Source organism: Gallus gallus, chromosome 2 (assembly GCF_016699485.2).
Source record: "Gallus gallus isolate bGalGal1 chromosome 2, bGalGal1.mat.broiler.GRCg7b, whole genome shotgun sequence".
NCBI lineage: Eukaryota > Metazoa > Chordata > Aves > Galliformes > Phasianidae > Gallus > Gallus gallus.
The window spans coordinates 35210857-35236817 of record NC_052533.1 but is presented as its reverse complement, the minus strand read 5'-3'; the positions used below and the strand labels follow the sequence as shown (position 1 = coordinate 35236817).

General features: G+C 37.1%; 1 long non-coding RNA gene across 1 annotated transcript in view; it reads right to left on the bottom strand.

Moving 5' to 3' along the window:
• Positions 1-4098: 4098 nt before the first annotated feature.
• Positions 4099-25961, bottom strand: part of LOC121109639 — a 34427-nt gene continuing 12564 nt past the window's right edge. The window contains exon 3 of the long non-coding RNA XR_006937169.1: positions 4099-24413. This is a non-coding gene — a long non-coding RNA (uncharacterized LOC121109639). The remainder of the gene's footprint in view (positions 24414-25961) is intronic.

The following is a 25961-nucleotide window of genomic DNA, read 5'->3' as shown; positions in this document are numbered from 1 at the left end:
CATGCTTCCAACTTCAGGCCAGGACCTACCTCATAGAATCATAGAATTGCTCAGGTAGGAAAAGACCTTAAAGATCATCAAGTCCAACCACCACCTAATCATACTACCCTAACTAACAATGCTCTGCAAAATCATGTCCCTGAGCACCACATCCAAACAGTTTTTAGACACATGCAGGGATGGTGACTCAACCACCTCCCTGAGGAGCCTATTCCAGTGCTTAACAACCCTTTCAGTAATGAAGTTTTCCTTGATATCCAACTTAAACTTACCCTGGCGCAACTTAAGGCCATTTCCCTTCGTTCTGTCACCTGTCACCTGTGAGAAGAGATCAATCCTGCTCTCGCTGTAAGCACCTTTCAGATATTGGAAGAGAGTAATAAGGTCTCCCCTCAGCCTCCTTTTCCCCAGACTAAACAGCACCAGTTCCTTCAGTCACCTCTATTTATATCTCTGTTTATTTTTACTTTCTAAACAGCTTTGTGGCTCCACTTCAAGTGACATTTTGCTTTTTTGTCTTCTTCTGCACCGTTGCCAATATCCTATTTGGTGAGAAAATGGTCTGAAGGAAAAAGCTACTTCTTGAAGGTAGAGCTGCTTCTGAATGCAAAACCCTCAAAATCACCAAACAGTGAGTATAGGGCTTTTTAGCTTATTACGAAACACAGAGATTGACATTACAATTATATCATCATTTGAGTAATACCTAAACTAGTACATCACCGAGCCAAATGTACCCTCAACCCTGACACAAATAGTGATTCCATTGCCCAACTAATGCAATCACAAGTTTCTAATAAAAAAAAAATGTCAAGAAGGGGACAAAAACAGAAGTGCAGTACCTATGAATTTTATCTTTCAGTAGCAGCCAAAAATCATTCTAAAATGACATTTCATTTACCAAACTCAGATGGATTCGGGGAAGATAAATTAGTGGTGGAATGTTTTATTTTTCCAGCTCAAAACCCAATCTATTCTGAAGCAATATTTTTTAATGACTTTGAATTCAGATCTCCCACACATTTATTTTATTTTATTTTTTTTATTTTTTTATTTTTTTAATTATTTTATTATTATTATTATTATTTTTAGGGTATCCCTACTGGGCTGTCTTGTAGTGCTGAATAACTTTGTAAACATGTTTTTAAATATTCTCTTCCTTACTCTTGAGACTAAAGGATCTTTTCTCTGACATTTTAAAGCATTAAAACAGCTTGAGGGCTAAAGAAAACATTTTTCATGTAATCTTTGAAAAGTTTAGTTGTCAAGGAGACCAAGACCTTAGTGACCAGGTATGGAGGACTATTCAGTGCATTAACATGCTTGTGAAGGAAGGTGCAAGGATGTTGGTATACCTGGAGGCAAACATGCTTTGTGTTTCAAGAACATCTTGTATCTTGACATACCTTTTATTACACAACTTAGCAGCAACTCAGATTTCCTCCTCTTTGGATGGTATCACCTAATGTGTAAAAAAGTGGTTAAATGACCTTACTTGGATGATATATTGCTTCAGTAAATCAGTGGACTCAGGTATGCTCTGCAAATATCATTCACACTGTCATTTTCCAAAGAAGAATGGATGCAAGAGAACGTTTGATATAATTGTAGAATAATGACAATCAGCATGTAACTTACTGGAGAGGTGCTCTCTTTACTCCAGGCAATAGGAGCACCCTCAAATGAGTCTCATTGATATTACTCCTGTTGCTATGATAGGGCAGTGTCACACTATGCACAATCTGAGACACAGGGAGACAGATGCTTATTGTGTTCAATTTGTACTGAAGTCAAATTTTGTTTGCAAATTTGCAAATCTTTCCTTAGTCTGTTTGATAACACTGGGACCTGGGGAAGAAATTGATAGTTTTTCACAGAAAACAATGTCGTATTTCAATAAGATTAACTTTGAAGTAAAAATATTTGTAAATGTTATAAAACTAAATACCATTACAGTTTGAGTCAATATGGCTAAAAAGGATATTATTGAGATTCACAAAATCATTAAACCAGTAGACGAGGGTTAATATATAGTTTTTCTTCACCAGGACCTGCAGTATTAGCAACAGAAGGCACAGAGTGAAAATGGAAGCAAATGAGTTTGAAACAGGTGAAAAGAAATAAATATTTTCTTACAGTGTGGGCGATAAACTTCTTGAACTTGTTGTTACAGGAGGCAGATTTCAGCACTGGTATGAAATTCGTGGCTAACAGGTCCATTGGCAGATACAACAGAGGACATTAACCCTCAAATCCCTGATCACAGTCACTAGTAAAATCAACAGATTGCAGAGAGAGATCAGGCACACATACTTCTCTGCACAGTATCTACTGCCATTGCTGGAAATGGAGTCTTGGGCTAGATGAGCCACCCTTCTGAATTACAGGGCTTTTCTATTTTCTTTCAGTTTTGAACATTATAGATTGTAAGACACATTTGTCTACAATCCATTTTAGATAAAGGACTGTATAATGGTCCTTGCTTTATGCCAAAAACCGAGATACTTCTTGGACTTTCAGATGTGTGAAAACATCTGAAGTCTGAGTGCAACTCAGACACAAAGATGAGATATACACTGCAGATGAGGGACTGCCTGTGAACATGCCCACTAAACCTCATACTGCTCAATAGGGGTAACAGAGCAGTACAGGACTCTGATATGTTAGGTGCAGTCATGTTGAACGAGCTACCTTGGCTGTTTCTACACAAGTGGTTGTGATATATTACATCTCATCATGGTTTACAAAACTGGCCATAGAAGCTTATTGTACACCTTGAATATTGCAGCAAGAGCTGAGTATATACTTGGTACAATTTTGTGGACCATTAAAGAGAACTACTTCACTGAACTGCAAAAAAAGGAAAGTCTAAAGTTTTGTTGTTTGTTTGTTTGTTTTTTTTTCCAAGTCTTTCTTTCCTACACTTTTTTGTAGCATCCCCTCTTAGGCCTGACATCAATATTTTCCAGTGTGTGTTAAATGGAGTTGAAATGACCACAGCCATATTTGCTTAACAACTAGAAATTCAACTTGTGAAGTACATAATCGTGCTAAAGCATTTCTGTTTGTGTACTGACACTGATGGATGTCACCACAACATAAAGTGAAAATTCTTCACTATTTGCTATCTACAGGACTGCAAAAGAACACAAGCCAGTGTTACTACAAGGTTCTACAAAAAACACTAGCAAGTCTGAGAAGATATTTATATATATATTTTTAAGTCATGCATGTATACAGAACAAAGAGAATAAGAAAGCTTTATGATAAATGCATGGTTCAAAATTAGTAAATTATTAAACATCATATGAAAATGTTATTTGAAATCTTGTGGACTTTTTTTTCTTTCCAGCTTGCTTAGTATATTTTTAGTAAGGCATGAAAATGTATTTTCCAATTTATTGGTTCACTTTATTGGGATGTAGTTTTAGAGGTACTTTATAAATTTAAATATGTCAGACAGCAGCAAGTAGTTACTCTCTTAATAAAATGTCTAGTTAACAACAACTTGTTTGAATAAAATCATTCTTTCACATACCAAATGCCCTTGCGACTACTATGCTTGTCATATCATATCCAACAACAGTGGCCTGGAACAAAGATCAGGAAAATTTTGATGTAATAAAAACCAGAAACATCATCGATATAGGTGCATATTGCATTAAAATAAAAATTTTCAGGAAGAGAAGAGAAAAAAATGTCTACAAGAAAAATGAAGAGAGAATAGCTATTTCTATATGCAAGAAAAAGCTAAAAAGCTTTTTCAGAGCTGGCTTCCTCCAAAGCTTGTTGAGCAACCATAATTTGAATTCACAGTTATCTGATGTTTAATGTTCCACTCTTTGAAAGTTTCCTACTTATTTAATATATTTACACCAATGTCTACATCTCACATTTCCAGATGACACCTTATAGAGCACATTCTCAGCTACAGAACACTATTTTTCAACATAATCATCACCATTGACTCTGAAATTTTGAGCCTTCAGCTTAGTTATCATTGAAATGTAGAGGTCAGAACTGATGGTTTGTTTGAGTACCAGGAAGTCAATAAGAATCATCCCTTTCCTATCCCGAATGAGAGATTTTACTTGCTGAGGGTTGCATCTTGAATTTTTTGTTCAATGGGAAATGCATATTTTGCCACTCCATGGACTGCTGTTTTGACTCTGGCTCTTAGTAGTGACACCACAACTCATCACCACTAATGATGTAATCAAGGTAACAATCACTTTCAGTTTCGTATTGACTCAATAGTTCCTGACAAACTTGTTTATGTTGTTCTTTCTGTTCCTTTGTGAGCATTTGTGAAGACTCACCTGGCACAAACTTTCCTATATTTCAACGTCACCACCATTGTTTCCAACGCATTGAAGAGGATATTCAGCACAGTAAACAGTTCCCTCGTCATAATCCACCAATTTACATGGATGAGCTGATGGTAATATTCGTCATTTCATGGTGTGACAGCTGTGCATGGCTATTCAGACCGTGGCTTGTCTTTCATGTTCCTGTTGCCACTGCTGAAACGTACCACTCACCATCCCACTGTCCTCACATCCACTGTTGGTCTCCAGAAATGTTCAATAAGCGTTGATGAATATCAGTAGGTGCCATCTTTTTCCAGTCCAGTGACGCACTTTTTCTTCATATGCACTCCCAGGTCAGATGCTTTTTTGTCATATTGCCCCTCTGCTGCCATCTGTTGCATAGCAACAAAATGTTACAGAATATTGGCAGGATGGTTCAACCTCTATTGCCGTACCACCAACATCTGTCTCTGATGTCACGGGTCAACATAACAATATAGAGGCATTACTTTTGGAACTGCCTTTGTAATGGAGTTAGTCCCATTCGATCTAAGAATCATATTTAAAAAACATTTATTTTGCTCATATTTGATTTAAATTTACTTTTACCCTAAGTATTTTCAACAATTTCCTTTCATTAATGTCTTTATGATATCAGCTGAAGCAAGCCAAGTTATGTTAATTGTTTTGGGGTACTTTTATTTGCCCCTATTTTTATATAAAAATAACAACTTTTTGGAAGGAAGAGGTGACTGAATCTTGATTTTTATTGAAAAGGGTTTTGACTGTTTCTTACTAGTTTGCTGATCTGCATATTGACTGTGAGAGGGAAAAGGCAGGAACAAGAAGGTTAAATGATGGTGGTGAACTGTATTTCATGACAAAGGCACTGCACCTTTGTACAATAAGGCAGAGGATGATCAAGTGAAGTCCAAAAGCACTGCAGTCCATCAAAGGGTTTCTAAATGAAAATACTGTAATTTGTACCTTACAAATTTACATTTCTTGCGTCTCCACCAATGTATTCCTTAAGTGCATTTTATTTGAAAAATGAACACACAAATTTCAACAATTTCCATCAAAAATTAAAGAACCACTCAAGCTATGTTTATGAGTAATAGACTCTTTCATGCAAGGCCCCTTCTTTTTCATTTACTGTCCAGTAAGCAGTCTAGCAGAAAAATTTGATTTATATCTTCATTTTGTGTTGAAATACACATGCTTTGTTTAAAAAAAAAAAAAAGAAAGAAAGAAAAAAAAAAGTGGATGACATTTATTATTTCAGCATCACACTGTTATATAGCAGTACACTGAGAAAGGTGTTGCTTACAATGTTAAAGTTCTGGATTAATGAACAAATCTGGAAAAGTCACTTGCTTCCTTACAGAGCTAGCACAACTTTCCACAGAAATAAGAACTGAAGGATTGTGCACATGAATAAATGTAAAAAAAGGATGGAGCAAGTGTAGATTTGTATAATAAAGAATAGTCGTCTAGTTGACATGTCCATTTGCCCTACAAGGATAAAAAATGATTTTTCAATCACATCTCTGTTTAATTTTCTTCTCCATTTGGAGAACAAAAACTGATACTGTTTTTTGATTCTTACTAATTATTACCTTTTTTTTTTCCAGTCCCAAATCAATTGAAGCATCATAGCAGTTTTCAAATTAATTATTAGATTTTTCCCTTGACTCATTTCAGAATCTTTTATTAGAAAAGTGATTGATATATTAACACCATTAATTACTTATTTGACCCATTAATTCTGTGTATCTGCACAGGCCTAATTGAAACAGCCTACACTGAATCTAATACCTCATTTCACCAATTGAAATTTAATTTTTGGATACTCCTGACTGCTGAGTTTGTGTGCTGGTGAAAAACACTGTTCCCACCTCACGCATCTGTTTAATATTCCCACTCCTTCTTCTACGTCCCAGAAAGACCTCCAGACTCTGCCCCTGAAATATTCCTATGAGCTTCGTTTCCTTCTCTCAATAAACAAGACAATCTCAATAGGCCTCCACAAACGACAGTTCCCGTTCATTTGACATAATTTGCCTTTCCACCATCAAGCTAAATTTCTTCAATAGACTCTTAATTATTCTAAACCCATTATCTAATGCTATTATAAATGTTTAAATAATATTTGATAGAATCCTGGTCCCACTGAAGTTAATGGGAATATTGCTGTTGCCTTAATTAAGATCAAGATAAAATTTATATTGTTTAATTTGTCACATATTACTGTTGGGTAAAAACAACCTAGTTAGTATTCAGAGGTACTAAGCAGACCCATCTCCCAGACTGGAGCTGGCAGGGTCTCAGTGCTTTTCAGGAGAAGGCCATGAGCCTGTGGTGTACAACGGGTGGGTAGAGAAGGAAACAGTCGCAGGGCTGTGCACTGTGCTGTGCTGCAGCAGACCCAGTTTGCTTCCAGCTCTCTGAGATGCTCTGAGCCTTTACATGGAGCGCTGGAGTCAGAATGCATCAAAAGAACAGGAATAAAAGAAGAAAAAGAGAAGTGAGAAAATGGAGAAAAACTTTCCTGAATCTGAGGAAAGGCCAGATACATTTTTTTTTTCCAAGTTATTTGTGTGAAAATCTTGGCAATTTTAAATGAAATATTGTTTTTTAAGTCTGACAAAAAACGCTGCGTACATTGATCAGATCAAGTTCAATAAGAAATGCAACTTTTAAAGCAGAAATTAAAAACTGTTAAAATGAAATTTTTTGGTTGTTGCCCATTTAGATCTCATTAAAATTTAGAAAACAAACTGCAAGCTTTTTCAGACTACCAGTAAAAGTCACATTTATTCTTATACTTCAAGCCAATCATTTGAAAAAGAGAGAAAAAGAGAGAGTTAAATCTATAATTAAGATTTACTAAATTTTTAAATATCTTTCATACTGGTCTAATACTACATTATGTTCTGCACTCTGATGCTAATTTCAGAAGACAAAATTAAGCAGCAGATTAATTTGTGGCACCTCTGTTATGTTCATGGGCAATTACTTCTAGACTTCTTTGAAGTTCCTTCACCAGAGTGACATGCTTGCTGGAGCAACGAGTCCCATGGAGGCATCCAAAACTCCTACTGAGCTTTTGGTTCTGATTCCCCTACCTGAGAAGAGTTCCCTTGGCTGCTTCCCCATTTGTTCACAGCTGTATTTGTTCACAGCGCTATAATCAATAAAGGCTGTCAGGGGGATGATTCACCTCCTGTTCTGGGGAGAGAAATATAAAAGCAACATGTAACATACTGCCACTGCCTCAGAAGACAGAGGGGCAGAATGGGTTGTTGCTGACTTTTGGGGAGAGGAACCACAACTGTAAAGTCTCCAAGCACTGGGCACTTATTCCCACCTCCTCCCGCTTTCACCCTGTCATGTTCTCACTACTTGTCCTAAGGGATAGAAAGAAAGCTCAGCTCTGACTTCCTCCCAGGATTCAAGGGGAGAAGGCACTGAGATTCGGGGAACACAATGTTCCCTATCACTTGAAGCACATCTGGATATGATGAGCACAGCACCACTGTCTGAGAAGCAGGAAAAAAGGTCATAGGTGATTCATATAAAAATAAACATGCCAATAGAAATGACTCAAATCCCTGTCATGCTCATTTGCCAGGATTTCAACATCTATCTAGAACTACCAGATTGAAGCCCTGATAATGAGTTTCCTGCTACAACTGGGAATCTTAAAAATATAGTATCCCATCTTTGAGCACTTTGTGACTTTTTATTAAGGCTCTGATCCGTACAGTTCTGTAGTTCCTTATGCAGGTTCAAGGTATACTGGTTGAAAGGAAGAGCTCCTTGAATGTGATAAATCAACATCCCCTTTGATGTTTACATACCTTGCCCTACTCCCTTTTTCTAGATTGCTTGAAGTATCTCACCAGTGAACAGTATCTCTGTGGTGAATTCAGGGGTAAGCTTGTTTTGTCACAGAGCTGAGACATAGGGTGTCCTGAAGATGTAGCTACTAAGAAGCTCTTTTTCATCTGTAAACCTATCCTACATCACAGAGGAAGATGCTTGGATGCACTCTAAGAGCTTCAAAATGATACCATTGGTTTTACTTCTTGTTCAGGCCAAAGTTTAAATTTCTTCAAGCTGGTCCCTAGAAATGGTCAATAGACTTCAAAACTAATGATAGAATCCTTAATTATCAGTTCTAATCTTAACTTTCTGTATGACCCCAGATGTGGAAGCTCATTCCATACTTCATGGTTTACTTTTGAGCTCCTATTTGTGTTTTAAATGGGAGGGCTGTAAAATACAGCATTGCTGTGTGGCTTTCTTTTCCACAGTAACATATACCCAGTAATTAAAATTTTCCACTCAAGTCAACCTACCTATTACAATCTTTATGTTATTCCTAGACATAAGTGTAACAAATAAATCAATGAGGAGTTTGTGGCCCCTTGCAATACAAATGGTGTCTGCTTCCTTTGATGGTAACTAATGACAGTGCTACATTTTCATCATCTTCCTAATCTTGCACTTATATAACTCTCTTCTAGCCTGGTATTTATTTGTGTTGGAAGAGAATAGCAAATACATACTACAAAGTGCCTACTACAAAGCAGTACTTGTATATAAAAGCACTTTCAGGCATTTATAATATTTACTGTAGGTCATCAAATATATCCCCTGCTGTGAAAGAGCGTCTTTGTTGTTCTTCAGCTCTTCTTCTAGTTGTTTCATCTTCCACAAAGAGAAATACCCTTATCTGCTCTTACCCACTCTAACACAAACTGTAATCTTCAGCCTTTATCTGTATTGTTCTTGGGGAAAAATACATCATTCCATATGAGCAGAGATAAATCCAAATAAAATATGTTACAAATGCACTAATCTATAGCAGTGCAGCTCTTAAACATGTTTTGGGCATGTTTCAAATCACTGCATTATTTGACAAAGTCATAAACAGTGTTGCAAAAATCTTGATATGAAATGACATTTTAATTTATTTCTTTTAAAAGAAGCACATAATAGGTATGTTCCTAACCTTGTCAATTTTCTGTCATGACACTTTAAAGAAAACTCTCAGTAAAGCAAAAACTGACTGAAAGATAGCATTGCTTGGGCACCCCAACTGCAAATGAGCATCCATAAAGCTCACATGCCTTGAAGCTACAAAAGATTATCCTTTATCCTTCATCTCTCTCTGCCCTTTGGAAATGCTAGGCTACTGTATATAGAAACTGTGCATGCCCTGCCTGCTGAGAAGCATTACCAAACACTTCCAAACAGTTTTCCTCTACCTTAATTTGCTTCTTGGTGGCCACTTTTTTAAAAATGCTACCATGTTGCACTTGCACAGTCTATTTTACATGTAGGATCAAATTCTGCATTCAAAAATTCAGCAAAAGAATAACAAGATTAAAAATGTACCTCTTCTGTGTTTATCCTTCTCAACTGCCACTTCCTGACTTCAACTGAGAGCCATGCCAGTATCTCCATAACATTATCTCAGGTTGCTTTAAATTCAATTGTTTGTCAGAAGGATGCGCTAGTCAAGAAAACAGATGCAACAGTTCTCAGCACCAAGCAAGGCTGAAACTGGTGGAATACTTTAGTCTTGGTTCTGCTGGCTGATCACTATCAGATCATAGATATGAGCTTGGCTGCATGATGAAGAATAAAACAATATTTTAAAATAGTGATCATGAATTAATGGAAATGTGGATAGAAAGCCAAAACAAGCGTATAGGAAGTTCTGCATCCAAAAGCTTCTATTGGATATATGCATATATGAAAAAAACAAACAAACAAACAAACAAACAAACAAACAGGTTTTGTAGGGTTTCTAAAGACTGTTGAGTTATTTTCAGAATTACTCAAATTGTGGATTGTGAACATTTTTGTGTAAATCTAGAAGCAAAGTCTTTATTTTAAGTATTTGTGTTATAGGAGCACCAAGTACTTACTGTGTAGGCTTTTGAGCATACGGGCTTAAGGGAAGAGGGGAGTGGAAGTTTCTTGATGACTCTGTAGACCTGAACTTTCCATTTGATATCTACCATTTACTTATTATTCTGAACTTTCAGAAACTTTTCAAAACTGTTTTTTTGTCTTTTTTTTATTTGACTTTTAAAAAAATATATCAGATTATAAACAAAACAACAAGTTTGTACGGTTTGCATTATTAATAAAAGAAGCATCACCTCAGTGGTTGTTTGTCTAATCAAAACACATGTACTATAAATAATGTAAAGAAGGACATCTCCTGACCTCAAACAAATAAAGCTTACTTTCTAACTGATGAGTCTACTGAAAGACAGGAAGATACATGCAGAGTTTACTCTGAAGAGTTTACTGTGGGTAATTAATCAATACTAGGGAAAGGGGCAAATCTGAGAGGAGTTTCTTGTGTCATAGAAATCCATCAAATCTTCCTTTCCTGGAAGGCACAAAAAAGGGTGAAATAGAAGGGAAGGGAGCCAGACCTGCTGTTGGAAATACAGTTCAGAGCAGATAGGACTTCACAAATCTGGAAAAGCAGGTCTGAGAGAAGACAACTAGGACCAAATTCACATGTGCAGTTTACCTACATGCTTGCAGGAAGTCTAACACAGAATATATCAGACAACACTGAGCATTAATAACTACCCCAACAATATCCCAAACACACCCACACACAAAGACTGACCTATAAACTACTCAATTAAATTGTCCAATCAGATCTACCTTGTGTGATCTATGCAAAGACAGTAGATAGTTTTCTGTACTGCCCACAACCTGAACTGAACACAAGCAGAGTGAAAGATCACCACCCAAGGTAGTAGGTAGAAGATAACCACAGAAAGTCAGTGACAGTAGTTCTACTGTCAACCCTGGTAGAGTTGGCAGACCTGAATTCCAACATGTATATTTGAAGAAACACTTTTTTTCAGTTATTACTGGAGTTATTTCACTGCATGTTACTGAAACCAGAAACAAGACAATGTGACTATGCCTAATCCTTCAAGATGCTGAGCGATTTGGTCTTAGATCAGATGTGACTTTCACTTTTTAGTGGCCTAGGAACAGGAGCCTCTTTGTCTAAACATCACATTTGAGCCTGTTCAAAAAAGAGGCAAATTTTGACAGCAAGACTTCCTTAACTAAAGAAAAGAGTATATTATCAAATAAAGACAGATTTTAATTGTAATTCCACAAACATGTACTCATATAAAAAGAGTATTGCATAGCAAAATAATAGTGCTGCCATTATACTATTTTTTTTATTTTATTTATTTATTTTTGTGTGTGTGTGAGAGAGAGAATCATTTGATGTCAGATTAGTTATCTTAGTATCACAGTGCTGATAACCAATTCAAGTCGTGTTCTTATTTTCATGGTTGTGGAATAACACCCGCTTTGTTAGAAAAGTGAAACATTAAATTCTCTCTGTATTTCTTCTTCTTTCTAAGCATACAATGGACTAAATTGTGCACTTGGTTACACACATATAACTTCAGAATTGTATGAATGAAACTAACTGCAAAATAGGACTTACTTTGTGAGCCTATTTCTGCATGTGTTTAATTGAGCTAACCAAGCAAGACAAGGTTTTGTGTACAAAGATTTTTTTTTTTTTTAATTGTAAAAACACATTTTTTTTCCCATCTCTGCCTTGGTCCTTTAAAAAAGAAGATGAAGAAAGAAGGAACAATGCTAATTACGTTTTATAAGCAGTTTAAGAATGAGCAGGAGGATGGGGAGGCATGGAAAACAGGCCTCTGCAGAAAATGTGTGAGGGTGAAAATAAAGTTCTCCTGAGATGGATAGAACTTTCTGTTTCACAGGCTTCCAAATGAATGGTTCAGATGTTGTGAACACAATGGATAGTAATGATGATTACTTTTGCCAATGCCTATGGTGATGTTATAAGCTAATTATATTAGTCATTTACGCAAAGGCAAGATGCCTTTGATAGCTACTATTTGGAGCAACAATTCAGCATGTTGAGTCACTGTTAAGTCACTCTTAGAGACAGACTCTGATTCCACTTACACCCAAATGAATCTTCAGCAACTTCACTGAATGTGGCAGCTTCAATCTGTACGTAAATCTGTATCCAAAATTTTAGTTCTGGTTATTTTCTTTTACTATATAGATTCCTTATTATTTTTCACAGATCAATTTGAGTGAAATCACCTAACTCACACTTCGTGGGGTTACAGTAATGCAGAGTCTGTATCTGAAGATACCTGATGTCCATAAAAGTTATTGATGTCTGTTCAACTTTACCTGTTTTGACACATTTACTACTTTGACATCCAGATACATTACTCAGTGGGGTGTATAGGCACCAAAATGCCATTTACACCACTGAAAAAAAAAAAAAAAAAAAAAAAACTCCTTTAAACCCTTATTGAGATATATTACTAAGCATAAGATATTTGTGAAAGCCTAACAGGACTTTTTTTATTCACGGGCTGGGTCTGTAGGTGTTCTTGTAAAGGACATCAAGTGTATAACTAGGGAAAGACATATCTGGCAGACAGCACTTATTTTAATATTTCAAGTTACATTCTATTTTGCAGCTCCAGGTCTGCTTTTTATGAGTATGACTGTAAGAACAGATAAGCCTCCTGTCTTTGGATCCACCTACCCCACATCAGACAAGATGGAGAGCAGCCAACCAGCTGTTTTTATCTGGCTCTTTGCACAGATGCTTACCAAAGTCTCTGCCAGTAGAGTGGAAATACATCAGAACTCTAACCTGCATAGAATACCGTAAGTTGCATTATCCACCATCCTAACACACCACTGTTATCCTCAATGAAGTCCTTCTGTAGGAAAGTGGAGGGTAGCGAATGCAGGAGATACCTGCTATTTTTACATTAGCAGGTTATCCCCACTGTGGTGGTTGGGCATAAATGGGATCTAATTTAAAATGGGATCCTTTTGTCTAGCTCCATAAGTTCACAAGTCCACAAGTCCAAAGGTGTCATAAACATCTTCTAAATACAGTACAAATAATGGCTGCAATGGTAGTAGAGTGAGATTCCTGAAACCTGTCAAGTTACTGTATCTCAAAAGTCCATAAGTTAAATCGTAATTTTTATGCCTGTTTGAAGAGCCACACAAACAACACATTGCTCTGCTTTTGACTGATTGCCCTTCTTCTGAAGACTCAATGTCCTGCAAGGAGCTCAGGATTATCTATCTTCAGCATCTTAATAGCCTTGAAGTAAAGCCTAATTTCTGCCCTTCAGGTCTTTGTATGCTTACGAATTTGATTTCTACAAGTTTTCAGTTGCAAAGAAAATAAAATTGCACCCATGACAATTTTTCTTTGTTTTTAGAGTTTATCACAACTCCCTTGCCATCTTTATTCATCCTGACCCAAAACTTTCAAGCCCTGTATGTATGACAATTTCAATGATTAGCATTTCATCAATTTCACGTTAGCAGCTACCAAACATTTAAGTATAGCATTGTAGGGAAGATCAGAGCTGTCATCGTTGTTAACTGAAACTAGAAAGCCTGTGAGATTTTCAGAGAACTGTGATAGGTCTTCACCGGCTCATATCACTTGAGACTTCTATTGTTGTGCATCAGAAAAGTATCAGTAAGAAGAAATACTAATTCACATTGCAAAGATGCAAGAAATAAAATTCAGAAATCATCCTTGCTATGTGTTCTCTTCTGAAAGTCAGTATTTTTTACAAGTTATTTTTACTGTTTATTTCAAGCACAAAATTGGAGGGCAGCACTGTTATGGATGAAATTTCTTCTAATTCCTATATCACTTAATTTCTATAAATCTGCAAGACAAATTAGCAAGAGAATGTTTACATTTATATCTATAATACACACTCTATTAATTTAATTTCTATAATACAATTTATTTTCAACATTAAAATTGCCAAGATCACTGACCACACAATACTGTTTGCCTCGTATATCACTGCCCATTTTCCAGCACTCAGTCTGGCCCTGACTCCTCTGTTACTTTTTTTTCCTCAAGGGGTCAGTTCATTGTTTGATTCCTTTGAACTTCGGCTGATTCCGGGTGTTTAGAGGGGGATGAATAGTGTCAATGGTATAACACACATATTGTGAAGAAATGACTTTTCAAAGGTCAGTTCCAGGAACCCAAGTTTGAAATGCTGAGTGAATACGGATTACAGGAGAGGACTTGATTCTTGACCTATGGGCTTTTTGTGCTTGCTAATTTTGAAAGACACTTTAAAGTCTCTCCTGGAGGATCTTTCTTATTTGTAGCATCTTTTATCTAAAAAAAAAGCATTTGATGTCACTTTTGCTTCAGAGAAATCATTTTTTGAGTTTGAAAGTGAGGAGAAGATTCTTCTGTTGGATTTCTTTGTTGCTAAGTCTTTGTGAGTTCCTTATCTTTCAAACACCAACTGCTAATATTTATAAATCTTGTCTCCTAGACAAGAGTGATAGGTGTTTCTTGGGTTGCTATTATGATGTGAAATCCTTCCTGACACTTGCCCATATAACACAAGTGCCCAGCTGTGTAGCTGCAGTTTGAAATCCACCAACATTCAAAATTCAAAACGTCAATAGAATGACATACAGAGAAATTCTCTCCACCAGTGAATAATACTACAAGGACTACATTAGAACAGGCACTAATCTCTTCTAGCTGTGTAAATAATAATCAAACACTGGATCAATCTTTTCAAAGTTTGTTGAGACTTTGGTTAGTTGCAAAATCTTTCCTTCACCAAAACCATATATCTAATGTAAAATATCTCTTACAGTACTTTGGTATTTCTGTTGTTTGTGGGTTTTTTTGTCAAGTCTGTAATGTAAAAATGGAAGGGTGAAAGTAAAATGAAGAACAAGCCATAAAACTACACAAAGTATTCCATTTTCATCCTCTCAGATTGACAGTAGCCAAAGTAACATGCTAATTGACATAATGAGATATCACTAAAATAATCTGTATGAACCACTTCCTAATACAATTATTCTTAGTTTATTATCTTACTAAGGCTTTCTATTCTTAAGGTAAATTATTCTGAAAGTGTAGAAAAACTCATGAGGAACACATTGATTTGGGATCTGATGGAGAACTGCAAGATAATATTTCCTCTTTCCAAGTGGAGTCCAGGATTATTTTTCCTTCTCTTCTCCCAGATAATTTCAGAACAAATAGTCCTATCTCAATCTAACCTGTAATACTGAAGACAGACATGTTCCTCTATAACTAATGAGACTTAAAAGTGAAAGGAGAACAGAAACAAGGTTACTGTCTCGACTAACAGAAAGTACCATTCAGCTTACTTCTCTACTTGGCTGGCCAAGTAGCATGCACCTTGCCCTGGGGCTCTCCTGAATCTAAGGAGTGATGTCACATGGGAAGGGAGAGAGATTAATTCAGCTCAGGGATTAAGAAACAAAAGCATTAGATCTCATTAGCTCTGCTGCTCTTGAAACAACAACCCCTCCTCCCCTCTGCCACCACTATCCCAGTCTGGTTTTCTTTCAGTATAAAGTAGTATTAATTCTTTATAGCTCGCAGTGCTATCTGACAAGTCCTAAATTCTCTAATATTGAGGACTGGTTTGTGGTTTTTTTCATTCTTGCTCTGATAAAGGGTTGCTCACTTAAGTAGTCTCATTAACCCCACTATTCATGCTAGCCACCTGCTATTTGCTTGAGTAAAGAACGCATGAAAGTGAGCAAGGGCTTTGGGAAAAATAATTTTTTTACGTATACAGTTCACACGCCCAATGCTGCATGTACTGTTAACAATGGCACCACAAACACCTCCCATAAAAGAACATTTGGGACCAGATCTGTAGCTTTTTAAACTCAATAGTAGTCTGATTTCAACAGAATTTTGGATCAGGGCCATAAAAAGCAAATTCCTTACAGAATCCAGCCTTTTACAAAATGAACGATTGCTAGTAGGTGTATCACGAACCTTCAGTATTTTAACACCACACCCTGACATAAGTGATTATTCATTATTCTGTGGGAAAAATACCTTTATATGTAAATCCTGGGAATACAGCAGATTAAAATCAGGTAGTGTACTTAAACATATTTGTAATAATTAATAAAAAATTACAAACAGGTGAGAGAGGATAACTGCCTCTGAAACATTTATTCTACTAGTAATTTTATTACCACTGAATTCTTGCCAGCCAGGAAACACCTAGAGGCTCATGTTTCACACCCAGTACTGCAGAGGTGAAAAGGTAGAACATTCTGCCTTAACAAGTATGCAAAGAGCAACTTCAAGCGGAAACAAGTTTAGCACCCATCTCTTACTGGCTCAACCACAGAGAAACTCTCCATAATAACTCACAGCTTCTGTGAAGTTCTGCCTTGGGTCTTGGCTGAGGTAAGATGTGCGCGTGCGCACACACACGTATGCACGCATGCACGCATGCAAGCGCACACCCTAAATCCACTTGCCACATGCAGGATTCCACTAGCTCACTATTTTTTCTGTTTTACTGTAGACAAGAAAAAAAAAATAATACAGAAAACAGGAAAAGAAAGGAGAAAAAAAAAAAGCATATTACAAATTTATATAGAAAAACAGCTAGCTAAAGTGCCACATTAGAGCCTTGTAAAGCAAAAACTATACCTTCACTAAAACAGCAACAAAATGCTGTACTGGAAGTGGAATGATTATTCCTCTTTTAAGGAATAAATCCTTCTGTTATAATGTACTATACAACCCAGAGGCATAGCGATCTCTCCAGATGACAGTAATTCTCACTATCCTTATCAAAAATGACAGTTGTTTCTTTGAAGCAGATTGCCATGGTAAGGCACCAGCTGAAATGCCAGTTTTATTCTGTCACGATAGGAACCTATCTCAACTATGCATGCACTTAACATCTTCCTTATGTGAAAGCAAATAGAGGTGTTTTTTTTTTCCTTTTTGCCTTCAAACTTGTACTTTTCCTTGTGTGTGCAGTTGTCTAGAAAAGCAAGATACACAGAATAAAGCAGACAAGGTTGATTTAAACAAAGGGAGAACTGAAATATTCCCTCATCTTCAGACAGATTCCCTGTTTACCCACAATTACAGGGTCTTACACATGCCTTTACTTACTATGCAGGGTCTAGGAGTCCCAAATACACATATTAGGTATTTGTTCATTAATGGTAATATATGTATGTCCTCAGTATGTGTACTACAATGGTGACAGAATAAAAAACTGTACCAATAAACTCAGTAAAAGGCACTCAAAATATTCCTACAGAGTTTCTGATGTCATCTCTGCCATGAGGAAGATTTGGGTTTTGGTTTTTGCTTTATAAATACAAGGCCAAAGTGTTGGCATTACTGCAGATAAAAATATTGGCACCAGTATTGACATTACTGAAGCTAGTACCACAAAATCCTCCTGCCCAGTACTGGCACAGATGCAAGCAGATACACCTTGAAAGGAGCTGTTTACAGACTGAAGTCTAGCCGATTTGGCCCAGGAAGAACAACGTTTAAAATAAGCATGAACAAAATGGCATTTTGAATGCCATCTAGCTGCAGAAACTACTCTTATATTCTTTTCCTGGGCAAAATGAAGAAGTGGAAAATGAACGCACTTTTGAGTATGATACATTCTCATAATAATCACAGTCAATGTGTAGAAAGTCAACACAGTTAACAGAAAGAAGAGCCTTTTATTAAACCTATGGTAGTATCAAAATAAAAAGCTGTTTTGTGTGCACAAACCCCTTTTAATACAGAAATAGAAGCTCTAAGTTTTACATTATACTTGCACAATTGTTCAGGCTGAAAATAGAACTAATACCACTTCTCTGCAGTGACCGATAACAGCCCAACACTAATCCAAAGGCTTACAATCATTCTTCAGAAAGGTTTAATGAATCACACACAATTGTTAATTTAAATTAATTAATTAATTAATCTATTCACAAATAATTTGTAGAATTAGGGAAAGACCAACTAATAATAAGAATCCATAAACCATACACATGGATGGGAGAGAAAAATTTCCTAGCTGTATGCATATATTCATTATGTCACTCATCCCTAATTTGCACCTTGAAGAAAGGAGGAGTCATATCCCTCATCATCCTGCACATGATAAAATCATTTTCATCCATGCAAAGTGACCACAGAATTCTCCACCAGAATTCTGCTTTCCAATTTGAACATTTTATATCTACCACACACTGGTCTAACTGTCCAGACATATTATCACCCCAGGCATATTATCAGGCTGCATATGGAGCTAGCCATGATTAGCTAAAAGATATAGTTGAAATTATTTTTATAAATAGGAAATAAATAGCAGGGGGGTATGGGTAGAATAGTGGCTTATGATAATAAAGATGGTTTAGTATTATATATATATAGGGAGAGTTCATACTTTGTTATAATTTGTTAGCACTCCGGACACATCATTTTTCATCATGTACTTTGAATGAGAGAAAGATACACTTTATAAGAATCCTCCATGCTTATATTATAGTATCATTCTCTCTTAATAGCCTTCTGGCTATCCACATGCTTCATAGTAGAAATTATCTGCCAAAATCACTTAATGTTGAAGATATCATGGGACTGCAGGAAAAAGTCCACATTATAGTTTGTCTTCATTTCTTCTTCAATTTCTTTATTTTTCCATCAATCACCACAGTTGATTCTTTAATAGTGCCCTTGAGAATCCCTACCAAGAACGCAGAAAGTCCACAGACTCTCTCTCAGTCAGATGTTTCAAGCATACTCTGAGGATCTTGTAAATCCTCTTTAATACAGAATGGATCATTCAGGTCTCAAAATGTTTAATATAATCTCTCCTCCAGTCAGCCTAAGGGACCACAATCCTCAGGGCTGTAGCCCTTCCCCTAATTTTCTGAGGTTTTGAAAATGTCAAGGCTAATCTTAGATTCACATAGGGTGTTTTTAAATAAGTTGCTTGACCTTTGTGTTTCACAGATGTTCTGCCTGATGCAAACCAATTATGTGGAAAGTGTGACACCAATTTTTCCTTGGTATATTCATGGTCTTTCCTGCTACTGTCATCCAGAAGCAGCTTTTAAGACTTGTGAAAATCTATAACTATTGCTGATCCAACCTTAGACTGTTCTGCAGCTACAGATTATTGATTTTCATGGAGTTTTGCAAAGGTGAGGAAATATTACTGCCATTTTTATACGAAAACCCCAAACACTGGGCAATTCTGCACATTCAAAGTCATCCAGTAGATGAAAGTCAGAGCTGGAAACAGAGACTTGGTTTTCTGAGGCCACACTCAGGATATTAACCTTATTAATATGAGTCAGTGTTATTCAGTAGATTAATCAATTAATCAACTACATTTACAATTTTCCATTTTAATACTGCCTGACACAAAGTCCAATATGCTCAATTAAACCACTGAGAGAGGACTCACTCTGGACAAGCTAAGATCAAGTTTCTCATTATTTCATCTGGTCCTATATTTGCCTATATAGGACCCAAACTGGTCCTATATTTGCTTATTCTGGCTAAACACATCACTCATGGCTACAGAGTAAACAAAGACATTTTTCAAACATTTCAAAATATTAAGGTTTGAGCAAAATCTTTCAACAGTTTGCAATGTCACTTCAGTATTCTTCTGTGACAACAACAGTATCTGTTGCATTCTGGCAGCAGATACTTGTGCACACAGAGCATGTGCGACTCAACAAAGCATTTCTCCAGGTTTCAGTGCAATCAGCTTTTGTTGGAGATGGAGCCTGTATTATGCATATTGCCATTTTACTGATTCATAGGAAGAAAATCTACAACAAATTATAAATTCTAGGAAGGGTCACAATCATGACTTTTTCCTTTTCTCATGATGCATTAAAATGGGCAGAAGGCAGAGGAATAAGACAATCTATCATTTTGCTCAGCATTCATTCTAGAAACACTATTTAAATGTGGTGGAATACTCTATAGAATCCATAAGAACCACTTTCCTACTCAAAGTCAGAAGAACTCTGTTAATTTTTACTTAAATTCTGCTTGCATTTATTGAAATTTTCATCAGCTTTTCTCATAATTACCCATATTCTACTGTCATTATTGAGCTTGACAGCTATGAGTGTCTTTCTGTCAATAGGGTTTCTAATGCGGCCATTGATGGTAGTAGTATTTCTAGATATTAGATAAGGTTTAAATCTTTCCTTATACATCTTGGTTAGACATGATGGAACTGATTCACTGTAGGAAGTTCTGCAGCTATTTTGCCTTAATGAACATATCTTTGAACATGTTATTTTCAATGAGTATATTGATTTTCTATTCTTAAAATTTTCAGTGGAGCTATTTGAGAAGTGGCAGGGAGCCCCTCACAGTTTCAAATTTAGTTTATCCCTTTTATAAGAAAGGTTTTAAGCTCAAATACAGTAATGAATACCTATGTGCAAAGCACAGATTGTGAAGAGGGAAATATCTTCATCAGGAGTAGATTTTGCAGGTGTTCCTCATCCTATTGTGTTACAGCCAAAGTTACTAAGCCAACACTCTGCAAAGGTGTAACACATAGTGTGAGTGTCATGGAGAGCTGTGAAGTTTCCTCCTATGATACGGCACCATTACAGAAACACCTGTGTTAAAAATAACTTCAAGCTTATTCACTCTGAGATATTCCTTAACCTTTAAAATGTTTCCTTTCTTGCCTTGATGCTTTAATACTTGCATTATGTTCCAGACCACGACTGTCTCAGTAAAAGCATAATATTTTTCTCTTTTTCTTCTGATAAAGAATAACATGTCTATATAGCAAGAAACAGTTACATCTACGAGAGTTGCTCTGAAAGTAATGCCTCTTGTTTTAATATGTTGGCCCATGACATCAGAGAACCCTTTGATAGAGGAGAAGGGAGAACAGATATGAAGAAGACTGAGGCACTCAACAAGATCTTTGCCTCGGTTGCTTTTGATGTGGTCCCACACCACATCCTTATCTCTAAATTGGAGACATATAGATTTGAAGGCTGGACTATTAAGTGGATAGATAGTTGGTTGGATGGTTGCAGGCAGTGTTGTGGTCAGTGGCTCTAAATCTAGGTGGACACCAGTCACAAATGGTTTCCCCAGGCGTTTGTCTTAGGACTGGTGTTCTTCAACATCTTTATCAATGACATAATGCAATGGAGTGTACTCTCAGCAAGTCTGCTGATGACATCAAGCTGAGTGGTGCAGCTGACGCAGTAGAAGAAAAGGATGCCAGCCAGAGGGACCTGAAAAAGTTTGAAAAGTGAGTTCACAAGAACCTAATAACATTCAACAAGGCCAAGTGCAAGGTGTTGCACTCGGGTTGAGGCAATCCCAGATACATGTATAGACTGGGAGAACTAATTGAGAGCAGCCCTGAAAAGAAGGACTTGGGGGTTCTGGTGGATGAAAAGCTGTATGAGGCAGCAGTGTGTGTTTGTGGCCTGGAAGGCCAACTGTATCCTCAGCTAGATCAAAAGAGAGGTGGTCAGCAGGGAGAGGGAGGGTATTGTCCATACTCCGCCCTTGTAAGTCTCCACTGGAAGTACTGTGTCCAGGTCTGGCTTCCACAGCTCAAGAAAGATGTAGAGTTGTTGGAGTGCATCCAGAGGAGGCCCATGAGGATGAGTACAAGGCTAGAGCACCTCTCCTATGAAGCTAGGCTGAGGGAGTTAGGTTTGTTTAGCTTAGAGAAGGCTCTGGGGAGACCTTATTCCAGCCCTCAAGTACCCAAGGAGAGCTTATATGTAGGAAGGGGACTGACTTTGTAAAAAGTTTGATAATGACAGGACAAGGGGCAATGGCTTTAAAATAAAAGAGGGGAAATTTAGGTTAGATGTTAGGAAGTTGTTCTTTTTGCAAATAGCGGTGAGGTATTGGAACAAGTTGCAAGGAGAAGTTGTGGATGTCTCATACTTGGAGACGATCAAAGGCAGGTTGGACAGGGCCCTGGGCAGCTTGTTCTGGTGGGCGGCACCCCTGTACGTAGCAGGAGGGTTGGAGCTTGATCTTTAAGGTCCCTTCCAAGGTAAGCCATCCTATGATTCCATGATTCCTTGGATAACACAACCTTTCTCTTCCAACATTATAATGCCAGATGCCATACCAGTTTAGAGACTGTGGAGCTCATTGCCAGTCTTGGCTGGACTGTCCTATCACACTCACCACTCAGTCTGGATTTGGTGCCTTCTGGATTCCATCTCTTCAAGCTGTTGAAAGATGAACTGTGTGGCACTCACTTCCATCCCAATGTCCTACAACAATGCTGAGGTGACAATTTAAATCCCAGCATGTACATGAATGACTTCAATAGAGAGGCAAGAAGTGTTTTTGAGTAGGAGTGAGGAAAAGTGTAAGAGAATTGAGCTGAATAAATTTAGAGATATTTGACTATCAAAAGGTCCTTGGAAACCAGGACAGACTCAGTCTATCTGCTAAAGATCATGTAGATGCTCAAAAGAACAAGATTCTCCTTACACTATTGTTTATAATAGTTTCCTCTTTTGGAAGGAAGCTGTCAACCAGCAAAACTAATGTATCTGGCTTTTACATTGCCCTCTTTGCTCATTTCAGTATGACAGACACTGGGGAGGGAAACAAAATTGGAACAAGCTGAAAAAGAGTGGAGTCCCTCCATCTATCCACAGCTGAAGAATGCAATCACTTAGAGGCAAGTTGGGTATCAGACTGGGGAAGCTTAAGAACCACAAAGATTTTTACTATTCACCTAGAGTAGAGCCTATTCTACAAAAGGTTTTCTCTATCTATATTTTTCTTTGCAGAAAAAAAAACATCTGAGAACAAACAAAATCCACCAATAGTCTCCTTCCTTAGAAAAGCACATTATTGATTCTCTTTCACTACTTTATCCAACAGCTGTTTTAACTGATTAATCAAAGGCACAGTCCTTGTTGACATCAAGGAGTGTGGCAAAAACAAGTGTATAAATGAATAATTATTTCCAATGCTTGCAATGAGATTAAACACTTACTGGATTAGGAAAATAAAAGGATTTAATAGGGTCATTTATGTTGCTACTCCAATATAAAATTGTACAGTGAATTTATACATATCAGATTACTATCTCTATAGCTCATCTGTCTATAAGCATTAAATATTTTATCCATCCAGCAATAATACATTTCTGATCTCTTCTCTTTTAATATACCAGAGGTGTTTTTGTGCATAAAGAGCATGACACAGTTGATACTGGCAGTAGTAAGCAAGCATTTTTCAGTATGAGCTGATTTGGGCATCTTATAACTTTCTTAGACCTGGAGAGATGCCTTTTAAGTTTTAGCCATATAAGATGAATGTCTCTCTCCCCTCTTCTCTCTCTCTATATGTTGCTGACATCATTACAAGCTCTACCAGTCTTCAGTTCAGTGTCCTGACAGTCTGGAATAAATAAAGGAACAGGAAAGGATGATTTGGGAAACCCATTGCAATGGGTGTATTTGGCAAAGTTTTGTTAGCAGGTCAGAGATGTAGGGGCACTGTGGGAAGAGTCCAGGGGTTACTCTATGCTGAAAACAATTTTTTCCAGGTAGAGATTTAAATTAAAGAGTCAGTGACTAAAGCTAAGTGAATGCTAATGCTTCCAGTCACAGGAATGATCTGACAGGAATGATCACAGGATGATCTGACAAAAAGAAAAATATTCAGCCAATCAAACATTTTTGAACACTTGAACTGTACAAAATATTTAACATAACCTGAAACAGAAATTTCACTGTCATTTTAAACATCTTTACTTTTTTTTTTTTTTAACATATTTCAAGGGAAATGGCACACATATAGTATTTAAAAAGCAGAAAATAATACAATTTCTTGTAGAGCATTGCAACAGAGAAATAAAAGTGTTTCCCAATGTATTATCAGGAGTTTAAGGGAAGTTTGTTTTATTGGTTTAGGCAAAGAACGTGATAAAATGAAATCTGATTCTAAGAGTTCTTGAGTACTTCTAAACCTGCCTTTTTCATGTTTATGAAAGATATATACTCTGATGAAAATACTGACAGACTCTACCTGGAGCCAGATCCACTCCACCTGGAGTGTTAAAGCTCTGGAGCTGCCACAAGGGAGAAGTCCAGGAAAGGCTTCCTGAATGGATCAGTGCTTCTTATTGATCCAGTAAAGTTGCTTAGGTCTCTGAACATCAGACAAAGCTGTAAAGAATATATATATAGAAATTAGATAAATAAGAGAACAAACACAGTGTTTTTTTTGTTTGGTTGGTTGGTTTTTGTGTGTGTGTATGTGTGTTGTTTTTGTTTTTTATTTAGGCAAAGTTTTCAACAAAGTGAGAAAGACTGAATCTTATCAACTTGTAAAGCAAATGTATAACAATTAATATTTCTAAAATTTTTAAGCTTCTCAGCAAAACAAAATACTGGCCAAAAGGGGCAGCTAGCACAATATGACAAAAAAATTAACTACTCAAATCTGGATTCAACAGATAGAGTTAATGTTAGAGACTAATCATACTTTCACCAAAATCATCTTCTCCTTCATTGTTATATATGATACAACTCTCACTTCTAAACTGTCACATGATCCAAGACTGTGTGCAGGCAACATGTAAAGACTAGACCCTGATCAGAGGTATGTACTTAGCTTAAAGAAAGCAGGTGATCTTGCAAAATGCAGGATAATACTCTGATCTTGAGAATTAAACACATACCAAAATACCTCACCACGTGTTCTGAAGAAAAAGACTTGCTGTCATATTTGAGGAAAGGAAGAAGAGAGGCCACAGTGCTTCTGATAGCTCACAGACAGAATGAGTGGAAGAAGAATGCAGTGGCAGAGATGGATCTGCTCCCATCTTTTAGTAAAGAAAGTGAGCGTAACCTAGCTACAGTTTGGTGTAATATGGGTTGGGCAGGAAGGAAGCTGGAAAGCAGGACACAGGCCATCTGTTCAGAATCCAGAAATCCAAAAGAAATTCTGACCTTCAGCATGGTCTTGAAGTGGGATCTTGTCCCTGAACCTGCCAAGGCTGGACCATGCTGAGCTACTCTGTGGTAGATCTGTGAGACTACTTCTCATCTTATCCTGAGAGGGTGAGAATTGAAGTGTCCTACCTCTACATCTCACCTGTGCTTGCTGTAACAGTGTCTGAATCAAGCCAGCTACTTCTGAAAGTTTTCTATCTTTCCTCACCCAAATACAGGAGGCTTCACTTTGTGAAAGCCTGACATCCTTTTCCCTCTTGATTTTGCTGGTAAAAATCATGGTTAGTGAAAAAACAAACAAACAACAACAAAAACACGTAGCCAAAATCAATAGAATTATGTTTCTTGCTTTCATGCACTTATAAAATGGTATGAGGTATGCTGGCTATCAATACATACTACCAAGCTGTATAAAGACCACATTCAGTTTTTTTGTGCATAAGCACAGCTCATTGATGTCATCCTGCAGTGTGCTGAAAGTTGGAGTGGTGCTGCCAGTGTCATGAGCAGTCTCTTTCAGCGGAAAGGCTGGAACTTGCTGAGGGATCTCTCTCTCTGTACTTTGTTGGGCAGATAAGACTTCTGCCCTCAAGCCAAACATTGCCAGATGTAGCGTTTTCTGAAAGTCCCTGTGCTGAGAACACCTGTTGTACCTTGTGCTTTGTAGCCTGTCTGCCACTCACAGCAGCAGCAAAGATGACTTTTGGTCAATTTTCTTCACTTGTAGAGCCTTGCAAAAGCAGGAGCACTGGACAGAGG